General features: G+C 37.3%; 1 pseudogene; it reads left to right on the top strand.

Moving 5' to 3' along the window:
• Positions 1 to 953: 953 nt before the first annotated feature.
• LOC101298329 lies at positions 954 to 9,690 on the top strand (annotated as a pseudogene).
• The last annotated feature ends 1,988 nt before the right edge of the window (positions 9,691 to 11,678 follow it).

The following is an 11,678-nucleotide window of genomic DNA, read 5'->3' as shown; positions in this document are numbered from 1 at the left end:
CCTTCATTAATGAAACTATTAAATATAAGGGGGACATGAAGCCTAAACCCCTAATTACAATAAGCATCTAGAAGTCCCGAAATAATATCGAGAATTTCTACAAAGTACATGTATTCTAACAAGCACTAATTAGCAAAGAGTACTACTTTAATGACGTCTTTATTTGTTTTGTCACAACGGTGACATAATGGAAAGATCAGTAGACATATTACACAATTACATATCCTAATGTCCAATATTGCAGCTTTCCTACTATGTTGCTGCCGGAGAATAACCCCGACGACACTTAGTTTTATCTTGCCACTTAGAGGCTGCGTCCATTTAACCAAGAAAAAGACTCGTTGCTTGCCTAGAACAACTGAGACACACAAGGTGCATGGACCGGCACAAGGCCATTCGTACCCTATCATATAGAGATAGGGTATTATTTGCGGTATAAAATTGCTCAGTACTAAAATTGCAATGCAAAAGAGCCTAACAAAAACATAGAAATAAAACATAAAAGAAATAGAGACATGGGCCAAGGCTGAAGCCCAAGCCCAAACCCAATTACCATTCTGCCACAACCGAACTCCAGCGATGCAGTAAGAAGGCATCCACCCTCTCGCCCGAGCTCCCTCCCTCTAATCACCGACGACGTCACCATCTCCACCACCGGAGATTAGATGATGTTTTTTTTAGAATCAGATGGTGTTTTTGTGTTCAAGTAAATGTTTATAATGGTCTTTTAAAAAAAAATCAACAACAACAAATAGAATTTAACCAATTGACATTTAAATTTTGACAATGTCATTTGATTTCTCGTATTAAATAGGCTAAAGAAGCAAAGATGTTTTACCAAACAAAAATGTTTTATGTAAAATCATTCAAAACAGTTACTTCAGACGTCATTGTAATATGAAGATTCCTATGAAAGAGACAGTGGAGTATGCAAATCATCCTATTTAAGAAAGATGAGTAAATAAATTTTGGTGAAGAGAATCACATTTGCTTTTCTTTATATTAGAATTAAATACTATGCATGAAATTGTTTTGATAAAGTAGGTACGAAAAATCAAAAATAGAATAAAATCTTAAAGAAAGAAGGCGAGCATTTACAGTCATATATAGTTATATATGATATGCACACATGCATATTGTAGTGAAGTCTTGTAACGTTTCATATCTGAAACAGTTGTGGCCTTTGAGAATACTTGCTCTGATCTTATGTTTAACTCTATAGGGTTTTTCGCTTTTAGTGTTGTTCTTCTTTTTCTTGATGTTACAAATGGGAAAACTCATCACCATAAGTTTGTGGTATGTCTCTCTTTCTCTCTTTGATAACACTCTTGTCCAAAACTCCAAATGAGTTTTCTGAACACACTTTTCCAACTCTTTCGATTGTCCAAACTCATTCACTTTGGACGATAATATTATCCCTCTCTCTGCTTCAAATGATTTCTCTGTAACTATATGTAAGATTGTAAGTGCTAAATTTTGTTGCAGGTAAAGTCATCTTCTTATAGTCGACTATGTAGTAGTAAACACATCTTGACCGTGAATAGGAGATTCCCAGGGCCAACTTTGAAAGCTCACAGAGGGGATAACATGGCTATAGAAGTCCATAACAAGGCAAACTATAATATCACTCTTCATTGGTATATCGCTTAATTACTCCTATGTAATTTTTAAACATTATTCGTTATTGGTTTTCCACAAATTCTAGTTCATTTCCATGACAAAAAAAGAAAGGAAGAAATTAAAAATATTTATGTGCTTATTAGCAATACAAATAAAGTAGCACTTTAGCACATCTAAACACACATTTATGCTCACATTTTTCTTTCTAGGGTGCTAGAGTAAATACTCACTCTTTTGCTGAAAATGAATTGATACAGGCATGGAGTTAGACAACTAAGAAATCCATGGTCGGATGGACCAGAGTACATCACACAATGCCCTATACAGCCTAGAAACAAGTACACTTACATATTTGAATTTACTACAGAAGAAGGAACAGTATGGTGGCATGCACATAATGGATGGGCAAGAGCAACAATTCATGGAGCCATTTTTGTTTATCCCAAACCTGGATCAAGCTATCCTTTTCTGAAACCTTACGCTGAGTTCTCGATCATACTAGGTATGTTCATCTGAGCCTTTTATTATAAGTGTTTGAAAAAATCGTGTAAATTGTAATTGGTCTAGTTGGCAAGACATATCTCTTCACTTTATTAACTATTCATATACACTCTTTTGGAGTGATCTTGGCTCTTAATACCCATTTAAGTTTGATAAGATATTTCACTTAACTTGGTTAAATCTTTAAAGGAAAGAAATATGTATGAGAAATATGCAAAAAATTCAAATGATTCATTTCTCAAATCATTGTTACTATAAATACATAGCATATATGTATTTTCTTAACATAAATATATTGAAACATTAAATCATATTTAGATGCCGATTATTCAATGTTAAAAGATACACTTTATCCAGGTGAATGGTGGAAGAGAGATGTCATGAAAATACCAAGAACTGCAAATCTAACAGGAAGAGAACCCATACTCTCAGATGCCTATACTATAAATGGAGAACTAGGCTTTCTATATTCATGCTCTGAAAAAGGCATACAATCAAGCTTCAATTATTGTTTGAATAAAGAAGCTAATGTGAATTGTAGTTACTTCAACATAATATTCCATTGCATGGACCTCTAATATGCTAGTTGAACATGGGAAAATCTATCTTCTTCGAATAATCAGTGCAGTAATGGATGAAGAGCTATTCTTCGGCATTGCGCATCACAAGCTGATATTAGTGGGAAAGGATGGTTCCTATACATAACCAGTTGAAACCTCCTACATTATGATATCTCCTGGCCAAACTATGGACTTGTTGCTACAAGCAAACCAACCTCATGGCATCTATGTCATGGCTGCAAGAGCATATTCAAGCGCCTTTGGAGCTGGTTTCGACAAGACCATGACATCTGTCATTGTCAAATATCGTGGTTCAGATGAACAAGACACCCACCCTCGAAGACTTCCTATTTTCCCACATCTTCCACCCTATAATAGAACACAAGCAGCAACAGACTTTACCAAGCAATTTAGGAGCCTTGCAACAAAAAACCACCCTACCAAAGTCTCAATACAAGTAAACACTCACTTGTTTTTTACCATATCTGTAAACCTACTTAACTGTAGTGACAAACCGTGCTCTGGTCCCTTTGGGAAAAGATTTTCGGCTAGTTTCAATAACATAAGCTTTGTCATGCCACAGTCAATCGACATCCTTCGAGCTTACTATTACAAAATTCCGAAGGTATTCGAGAAGAATTTTCCAGTTAAACCACCTAAGGAATTCAATTACATTGGTGATGATCTTCCAAATGAATTTTTGACATCCTCCTATGGAACTAAGGTGATGGTTTTGAAGTACAATGCAAGTGTTGAGTTGGTTTTGCAAGGGACTAATGTGTTAGCAAGTGATAACCATCCTGTGCATTTACATGGATATAGTTTTTATGTTGTTGGCTCCGGTTTTGGAAATTTCAACCCTAAAGAAGATCCACTGAGATACAATCTTGTTGATCCTCCTAAGGAGAGCACTGTTGGTGTTCCGAAGAATGGCTGGGTCGCAATCCGATTTAGAGCAAATAATCCAGGTGATGATCATGACTTTTACTAGTAAATCCATGTTAATCACTCTCTCATAATGTGATTGTTCCCTAGTTTATAAAATAGTAAGTATTGTGTTTAGAATAGATAACAATAAACTGAGAATACGAATAATGCCGAACTTCTACTTTTATTGATTTATGTTAACGTTCTACTCTGTAATAATTGTTTTCAATATATTGCAGGCATATGGTTAATGCATTGTCACATAGAGCGTCATCAAACATAGGGAATGTCTATGGTGTTCCTAGTCAAAAATGGTGCTAGTCATCATAATAAACTTCGTTCACCTCCTCATGATTTGCCTACTTGCTAAATGAAACAGACTCTTACATAGATTTTGATCAGCTTCTCTGTACTAGATTTTTAATTTGTTTATGAGTGTATGTGAGCTTAAACTTTAAGGTATATTGAATTAAATGTTTGCTCTAAAGCACTATAGCTACTAGACCAACTCTAGCCATGTTTTGTTTCGAGATATTGTTGAGATAGATATTGAGAGATTGTTGAAACAGATATTGAAGAAACATATATAAGTAGATTACAATGGTGTACACTGTTGAAATGTTTGCTTTGTATGTTTCAATGGTGCATACGAGCTATTAAAGCTTACCTAGTTTGTTGTTTACAACCCGGTGCACCAATCTATGGTGTAGAAGTTGATTTTGTAGGTGAGGATTTTCAAGATTGAGACGTAGAGGTCTAGAAGCTGCTTGTTAGAAGTTGAATATTTTTATTATTGATTGTCAATTTGTAGTGAGCTCTTCAGAGGGTGACATTTACTTGATTTCTCAAGTTAGGTAAACGTCGGAATGTATTTGTCACATCCCAATTTTCAAAAATTTGGGCATAATATATCTCAAAATCTTAACATCCCAAAACCTGCTCAACAACTTCCAAACTAAAATCAAATACTGGAAATGTAAATGTCAACAAACTCATCAACCAAGTTAAACACTATATCTTCTTAATTACATCAACTTCAAAAGTCTAGTAATAATAAAGTCGCTCACAAGAGCTTAAAAACAACTGTCATAATATACAAATAAATGTACATCGTCTAAAACCCAGCTCCTAAGTCACTGCCTCAATCCTGATGATCATCACCTACAGGTCTAACCCTTACACCATGAATTGGTGCACCGGGTTGTAAACAACAAACAACAAACTCGGTAAGCTAAAAAGCCCATATGCCATATGAGTAACTCCCAAAATAATAACTCAACTATTCCAACATCACATAAGATAAAATTGGTAATTCCTGCATTAGTAACTTAGTTCAGGAATCGCCTAAAAGCAAGAGAATTCAAAAGAAATAATTAAGAAAACACAACAATTCAAAATCACTCAAAATCATAAATGAATCCTGCAAAAAGCGTAGTTCAGGAATTCTATTAAAATCACACAATTAAGATTAAAGAATCTCCTACGGATAAACATAGTTCAAGAGATACTCAAAGCAAGGAATTTAAATGACAACACATAAGAACATCACACAATCATTTCTCTACTTTTACTTATGAGTTCGTCAACACTTAGTCATCCCCCATGAAGTACCGACAGACAGACTAGAGCTCTAACCTGACTGTAACCAATCACCCGGCCAAGGCTTGGTTCTCGGTCCACCACGAAGGGTCCTAATCTAATGCACACAATCACCACTAAGGCACACACATTCACAACTAATGCACACAATCACCACTAAAGCACCATTCCACAACTAATGCACACAATCACCACCAAGGCACACATTCAATTACTCTCCCATCATAACACTTAACAAATCACAACATAATAATATCATCATAACCGTAACCAATCACCCGATTAAAGGCTTGGAACCCGGTTTGACTATTTAAACAACAATTCACAATATAAAAATATCATCATCAACAACACAAAGAGCACATCATAAATTATATCATTCCACCTAGATATATTTATATGAACAAACATAGATATTCCCACAAGAATAATCGACTCATTATCGGAAGTCCTTTTGAAAAATTATATTATTAACAGAAAACTTGTTTTCACTTACCATGAGCCGCGCGTTGACGATCAAGCTCATTTATATTTAAAAACAAAATCATTTTCTTTCAAGGACACCTTCACAATTAGCAATAATAAACTATAAAGTAAACTCGGTTCCCTTTATGAACCCATGTGAGATTTACTCACGCAAAAATCCCGCTGCGTCTTCACAGAAACACACATGCCAAGCTCAACACCAACCCATGTGAGATTTACTCACCTAAAAATCCCGCTGCGTCTTCACAAAAACACACAGGCCAAGCTCAACACCAACTCCACAAGTTACCTAATTAACACAATTATTAACCTTAGTAACCAAACAAACTAAAGAGTAACATTTGCCCTCTTAACCCAAAAGTAAATCCGAAGGTTTGCCCAAAGGAGGGCAACTCTCCTTCAAGACCTCCCAAAGTCCTCGATCACCCAAAACAAAACCTCCCGCAACTGCCAAAAACGGCTCCTACATTTGAAATCACAAACTCAACAACCTCACACCTCATCAAAATATTTCCAACAATAAGCATTACATGATCTCAACCTAGTCTTATAATATATCAACATGCTCATAACAACAAGAACTAGCTAACCCTTGCAACATAACCTACATACCCTGCCGGACGCGCTGCCACGCGCCGCCGCCTAGTGGGCCCCACACGCCACCCCAACAACTTCAAAATCTAAACAAACTTCCAACAACAAACTTGTAAATTGAAGTAAGGGAAGCATCTTTTATACTTGAAGGTTGAACCAATTTGGTCGGAATCAGCCGGAATCGTCCAAAAGAAAAACCGACTGCTAAGGCGGCCTCAATCCGACTTCTAGACCTCAAAACGAGGTGAATGGCAGCTTGAACCGTGCTTAGAGGGAAGAATGCTTCAAGAAATGGGCAGCCTCACCTCTAGTCGCCACCGTACACGGCTGGAAAGTCCTCAGTTTGGAGTCGAGTTCGCCACCCTCACTATGGCGTTCGATTATCTCAATCCCACTTGAGTCGTCCTTACCCACCTACACATGGAGGATCACGCCGAGGAGAGGAAGAAAACCTGACCGGTGCCGCTGTCTGAGTCTATCGGAGTCGGCAGGAAAAGCCGGGTTGGGTCAACCGGGTTTAGGTCGGTTCGAAAGGAAAACTCGGATAATGAGGGTGAGGCACGAGAGAGAAACAGATGGTTTCCGGAAAAATGAAATGGAAACCCTAAACTTTTCTTATTTAACCCAAAATCCCATAAAGCCATAAACTTCTGCTGACCATAACTTTAACATATGAAGTCCGTTTTACGCGTGTCACGTGTCTACGAACTCGTATTGTCGTGCTCTACAACTTCCATGAAGGAAGTTTCCAAAGAAACCCAACAGATTAAAAAGTCAACTTTTGACTCTTCAAAACAATAAAACCGTTTCGGGTAATTTATGCATCCGAACACTTCCGCACTTCTTTCGAACTTCAAAATATACTAACTTCTAACTCAAAAATTCCCAAATAATATTAAAAACTAATATCAAATTTCCGGGGTATTACAGTATTATATGACCTTTTTATTTTTTGTTATCATGCCTTGAATTTGGATTTTTATTTATCCGAAATTCGAGGTGTGACAGGAGAAGAGTCGTGTCAAGGTTCAACACCGGTAGGGCAGCGGAGGCCATGGTGGTGGAAGGGTGATGCACTAGCGGCATCTGGATTGGAAGATGAGGAGGTGTGGCTGTTTGGATTAGACATTTGTGGCTAGGCTCGTTTGTGGGCCTCTGGTTCAGTGGTTGGTTGGGCCTGGGCTCTAGTTTGGCTTAGGTTTGGGTGTTTTTTAGGATTTTTTTTTGGTTCTTGGGTTTCTTTTTTTTTTCTTAGTTTTGTGTGTTTGGTTTTGGTGTTTGTTGGTTTTTTCGTCCCTCCCATTTGGGCGAGGGTACTAGAGTGTTGGTTGGTTGGTGTCATTGGTGATTTTGGTAGGGCCATGTTTGGTGTCATGTCCACGGAGTTTCAGTTTTAACATCAGTGTTTTCTTGTTGGCAATGTAATGGGGAGGTTGCCCCTGCATATATGCTCGCAGTTTTGGTATATAGTGTTTGGTGGGGTTGTTTCTTCTTAAGTTAGCTATAAGGAGGTATCGAAGACTTTGGATTAGGGTTAGGGTTAGGTTACATTTGGACCCGTTTAGGTTCATGCTCATTGTAATCGCTGGTGTTTGATAGGGAGGAGTGTGGAGACATGTTGTCCACTACCGAGATCTTCTATGGTTGTAATTTTGGTTGTTATTATATAAAGATTTACTTTTTGAAAAAAAAATAAAAAATAAAAAACCATAACTCTAGCATAGCAAAGCAGCTAGGTTTATAGATAAAATATTATTAAAGTTAGCTTGGCTCCTGAACCCATCTAGTATAAGTTTGGTTCGATTTTTTTTATAAATATTCAAGATTTAAGTTATTTAATAGACAAGTTGAGTGAATAAAAAAAAATACTATCATGATAATAAAAAACTCCGACTTTCGCGGAGCGGCGTAGGGTATTAACCAGACTTAATTTATAGGTATATTGGTTATTCCTAGTCAACACAGGATTTTCCGGTTGCTTAAGGACAAAGTGAAAAGCTCCTCAAATTAACCAAATTGAAGATCTGAACAATTGGACTCAATCAGAAGTAACTTAGCATCATCAAAGGGCTCAAGAAAGGTAACAAACTTATCTATTCTATTTCATGGTAAATTGAGATTCTAAACTCTCATTTTTGGAAATTAAGTAAAGGTTCTTTACTTCTTGATTTCTAAATCAGAGGTTCTTATGTTGGGATTGATAGAAGTTGAGAATGCTTGATTTCTCAATCACAGATGTTGATATGGTAACTAAATATGTTATTGAAATGATATTTTTGGAAAGTGCAAGATGATGGTTCACTGATTGCATACTTAATTTTTAAATACAATTCTTGTGTCATTGAGAGCATGCACATAGGGGAAGAGATTTGATCTCTATAAATATATAGTATGTGTTGTTATTGATAATGTCAAGCTTTTTGAATATTGAGAAAAGGCCTTGATAGCATTGTCTCTGTGTTGACATTTAACAACTGTTCATGCTCATATTCTAAGAGAAGTGAAATCCACACATCCCAAATTGTAATCTACATACCCATTTTCTATTTTTAGTGACTTAAATTTTGTCTTCATATGAGAATGATTACTAAAAATAGAAAGTTGATGTGTGGATTACAATTTAGGATGTGTGGATTTCACATCTCTATTCTAATTGCTTATAGTGTGATCCAATAACTTAAGTTTGCCTCTCTTTCTTGCATATTCAAGTTGCACTTAAAATTGGTGATGTTGTGTTGATCAGTGGAGTCTAGAAAGAATCAAAGAATTGTTGGTTGTGTTGAAGAACCAATAAAACTGGTTGTGTTAAGAATACTAGTAGATAGGATCCAAATCTCTTATGTAAAGTAACTTGGATTAAATCTCTTGTGTAGAGTGAGTGGATAAGTTGTAAACATAAGTGAGGTTAATCTCATTGTAATTGAGCTAAGAAATACACCTTTGTAAACTCATACTAAAGATTATATTGGTAATCTTGCTCAGTGTTTTTTCCCTCAAAGAGGTTTTGCACTGAGCATTTGAAAACTGCTTGTGTTGTTTAACTGTGATCCATTTCAGTGTTTATAGACTTCTTATAGGCGGTGGTGAGCCTCGTGTTCCCCCAACCATGCAGTGGCCGAATATCAACGGCGATGATTTAGAGAGGAGTGATCTTCTCAAGCGGCTGCGTCGGGATCCTGACAAATCTAGGGCTCCAACATGGCAATCCGTCGCGGTTGAGTGTGATTTCAAGGGGAATAGACTGGTGTCTGAGACATCGAATGAAGTGGCCAGAGGGATTGGTTTTAGATCAACAACACTTGTAGTGTCCATGACAGATTCCACCGGCTGGAATATGGCTTGGAGAAATTCGAATTTGGAAGTCGGCAAGATGAGCTCGTTGTTAGGGTCGGATTCAGGTTGAGATGTCGTTGCCCGACCTCTGATTGGATTTCCGGATTGAGTTCTAAGAGGCGGAGTTGAAGCTGGTCGGGGACCGGCGGCCGTCGTGTGGATGCGTTTATCACTAGTCTCTGCTTCCTAGTGTTAGACTCGGACTTAGATCTAGACCCAAGTCTTTGAGTCTGGGTCTGGGCTTAGACGTGGTTAAACTAGATTTGGTCCTCTTTGAAAATTAATTAGTGTTGAGTTGGGCTTGTATCTCAGTGACACTGCTGGTGTGTAGACAAGGGCCAGTGAGACGTAGATATCAGGCTATGTCTCCTGAGCAGGGGAAAGAAGCAATGGTACCTGGTTTTTTAGTCTACTAGGTATACACCAATTGAGGTGTGTAGGCAACTACTATTCTCTTGTCCGAGAATTAGGTATTGTGGTTCTTTCTTCATGTGTTTGAGGCTCACACTGAGCTTATTAACAATGAAGGTATAAGTCTTGTGCTTGTAGCTTCTGCTACAGCTTATTAGGTAAGAGACGACATCTGATGTAATGTGTCTTCTGGCCATTGTTTGAGAAATAAAATTATGGTGATATAAAAAAATATAAAATAAAATAAAAATTGAAAGATTTGTGAGTCTGAAATAATTGAAGTGCATCGAAGATAGTTGCTTGAGAATTAGTCGAATATTACTAGTAAACCACTAGAGAGCTAATTGATCAATTCCAATCTAATTATTGGGTAATAAGCAATAAACAACTTGAAAGTTCTTCTACGGGCCAAGGTTCAAGTGAACCGAGTGTTATAACTTATTCTCAGTCGTTCTTTTGATCTAGTCCTTTATTTGACGCTAATAGCAATACTAACACCGTTAAGTATTTAAAACAATAAAAGAACAAGTTACTGTGGTAAAAACCACATAAAGATGATTCAATTTATCAAATTAATCCAAACTTCCAAAGTGAAATATCAATTTCTCTTTAGTTCTTATTCCTCAATCAATTCTTTTGGGGTTTCAGAAACAAACAATTTAGCTCCACGACCAGTTCACCGCCATCACACACCTTAACCACCACCACCACCACCACCACCACCATACCAGCTTTTGAAATCCCCACTAACCCGGCCAATTGCTTCCATTAACGTCAAAAACGAAAGGTCAAGCCCTTCAACCCGATTGACCTAAAATCATAACCGGCGATTCAAAACTCTTCGTCAGGTCTACCACAACCTTTCGCTTCGTCTTTCTCGGTCGAGCTCGAACTCCTTGGAGTCCTTGATGACGATGGTGGTGGAGTCGGAGGAAGGGTTTCATGTCGGAGGAAAAGGGTTTCATGTGAGATTAGGATTACTACAGTTATTAGGTTTCTACCGCGGTTAGAATTTTTTTTGTCATTAACGACGTTTGCTTTGACTGTTAAAACATATGAATGGTTCATGGTGCACTGAATCCGCTCCGTAAACAACCTTGCTGAAAAATGAATTCATGAAGGCCATTTAGTTCATTTTCACCTACTAAAAGATACTATAAATTTCAGTCACTTTAAGACCCAGCAAAAATGATTTAAAAAAAAAAATGACCCAACAAAAATTAATCCACTTTCCTAAAGTTGCTTCAATGAGCCTAAAATTCAACAGGGAAAAAAAAAACCAAGAACAAAAGGAAAGAATTGAGAACCCATGTGGGTTTAGTCTAGTGGTAAAGTAGGATAGGCCTGTTTATTGGGCTAATGTTACAGAGATACTCCTCGTAATAAGGAGTGTTACAGAGATACTTTTGGTAATAAGGAGGTCTCTGGTTCGATTCTCCGCAAGTGAAAAACACTCGATGGGGAGGGGTCTTGACCTTAACCTGCTCTAGGCCCCGGAGCGGTAGTCCACCCCGACTACCATTTTATAACCAAAAAAAAAAAGGAAAGAATTGATAACTGGACACTGGACATATGAAAACATGTTTCATTTGATTTGAAAAGGAGGAATGATTCCTTGAGAATGGGGGAACCACCACAAAATGAATG

Source organism: Fragaria vesca, linkage group LG5 (genome assembly GCF_000184155.1).
Source record: "Fragaria vesca subsp. vesca linkage group LG5, FraVesHawaii_1.0, whole genome shotgun sequence".
Classification (NCBI taxonomy): Eukaryota; Viridiplantae; Streptophyta; class Magnoliopsida; order Rosales; family Rosaceae; genus Fragaria; species Fragaria vesca.
Note: the sequence above shows the minus strand (reverse complement) of the source record. Positions and strands in the feature narration are given on the sequence as shown.